General features: G+C 42.6%; 1 long non-coding RNA gene across 1 annotated transcript in view; it reads right to left on the bottom strand.

Annotated features, from left to right (window-relative positions):
- Positions 1 to 268: 268 nt before the first annotated feature.
- Positions 269 to 2,160, bottom strand: part of LOC106820146 — a 3,076-nt gene continuing 1,184 nt past the window's right edge. The window contains exons 2-3 of the long non-coding RNA XR_001395568.1: positions 1,177 to 1,277; positions 269 to 393 (exon numbers count right to left, since the gene is read on the bottom strand). This is a non-coding gene — a long non-coding RNA (uncharacterized LOC106820146). The remainder of the gene's footprint in view (positions 394 to 1,176; positions 1,278 to 2,160) is intronic.

Genomic DNA, 2,160 nt, shown 5'->3' with positions numbered 1-2,160 from the left:
AAGAAGAGAGATGAGGAGAGAGAGAACGAGAGAGGAGAGAGAGAGAAGGCGAAGAAGAGAGATGAGGAGAGAGAGAACGAGAGAGGAGAGAGAGAGAAGGCGAAGAAGAGAGATGAGGAGAGAGAGAACGAGAGAGGAGAGAGGGAGAAGAGAGGAGGAGAGTGAGAGGAAGAAGGCGAAGAAGAGAGATGAGAGGAGACAGAGCGAGAGAGACAGAGCGAGAGAGAGGGACGAGAGGGGAGAGAGATGAGGAGAGAGCGAGGCAGATAGAGAGAGAACGAGAGGGGTAGAGAGGGGCAGAGAGAAAGGCAAGGAGAATACAAAAGTGACTTACCTCTCCCAGCAGGTTGTCGAGGATGCGGAGCAGCTCCAGGCGATGGCTCCTTACCAGACCTGCATGCAACGACGTCATTAATCACTTATCGATAGTACAAACAGTCAATGTTACTTACAAGATCTGACATATTGTTTGTTGTTTGTTATGTATGATGTAGTATAATCAATAAATAATTACATGTTGTATTGAAATCACACTTGTCCGACTCTCTGAATATGATGTACATGTGTCAATAAACAACAGAGAGAGGGGAGAAGGTAAAGAAGAGAGACGAGATGAGAGGAGAGAGAGCCTAGGGTAGGAAGAGAGATGAGAGGGTAGAGAGGGAGAAGGCGAAGAAGAGAGATGAGAGGAGAGAGAGAGATAGAACGAGGGGCAGAGAGGCAGAGCGAGAACGAGAAAAAGGCAAGAAGAATGATGTGCATATATGTCAATGTTACTTACAAGATCTGACGTATTGTTTGTTGTTTGTCACGTATGATGTAGTATAATCAATAAATGATTACATGTTGTATTGAAATCACACTTGTCCGACTCTCTGAATATGATGTACATGTGTCAATAAACAACAGCATTCGGATTTCCAACAGATTATCAACTTAAATTCATCATTCTCTTAGTCATGGTTGTCACAACAAGTTCTCGCTCGCAAAGCTATCGACTCTACAAAATGTAATTAGAGCTATCATAATCTTGAGATGTGAATTTTTGGGCGGTGTTACACGCATACGCATACAGGTATAAAGTTATACAGAGAGACAGACACTACTCGGCCAGCACTTGCTCGTGCACATACAGTGCGCACAAACACACACAGAGTTCGAGAAGGTGAGACTCACCGCAGCACGAGGTACTCAGCCAGCCGCTGACATATGCGGGGCTATTGACTTGGGGATGAGCGTCTCGTAGGCAAGAGCATCCACACAGTGCTGCTGCGCACCTGAAACAAGCAAACAGCACTCGCTCAATACTATTTTCTGTTTCTGTTGTAGTACGTTGCAGTATCCAAAATTGACATCGAGAGGCAACGGAAATTACTATTGATGATGTTAAATGATATTGTTACTACTCAATAACCATCGATGAGTAGTACTGACATAGTAGCCGATGTATAAATGGATATTTCTCTGTGATTACAACTCGGATTAATTTAATTTTACACTCGTTTTAATGGTAACATATTGTGGTAAAAAAGCGCGTCAGGGATTGTTATTAAGTGCCGTACTTTATTAGTTATGCTTCTTTATTCGCTAAAAATTTCTATTTTAACACAACTTGATTTTTAAGCAGTTTTTTCGAGTTTTCTCGGTAAATATGAAAATTAAAGAAAAATCCTGACGCGCTATTTTGGTCCATATTGTGCTTAACATGTGGCAAAAATTTTGTATCCTCACTCTTTCTGGTAGTTGAGAAATATCCAAAATACAATTTTTACATAACAAGTGCCGCGGAGCGACAGCGCTCATCTAACGTCTACTGCGGTGACTCTGCGGTGAAGTGGTGGGATTCTAGTAAACCCTGTTAGTCCCAAATGTGTTCACATACACGCCAACACAGTGGAAGGCACAGGGATGGTATCAGGAACCTTCTCAAAGGAATGTTCGTTGGGATCGTTATGAAAGTTGCCACGAGATGGCGCGTACGTTTAAGTGTCTTAAGATTCAAGATGGAAGCTCCCATCGTACGTAGTAGCAACAACTATTTGCAAGACAGAATAGGTAAGCACTCATCCATTTACCTATGGAAGCCTACAGGCTGAAAGAGAGAGATGCCACCTGTAACTAATTAACGCAGGCAAAAACTACAACAGTAATATCACCACC

The sequence above is a fragment of the Priapulus caudatus genome, unplaced genomic scaffold (genome assembly GCF_000485595.1).
Source record: "Priapulus caudatus unplaced genomic scaffold, Priapulus_caudatus-5.0.1 Scaffold7605, whole genome shotgun sequence".
Classification (NCBI taxonomy): Eukaryota; Metazoa; Priapulida; class Priapulimorpha; order Priapulimorphida; family Priapulidae; genus Priapulus; species Priapulus caudatus.
Note: the sequence above shows the minus strand (reverse complement) of the source record. Positions and strands in the feature narration are given on the sequence as shown.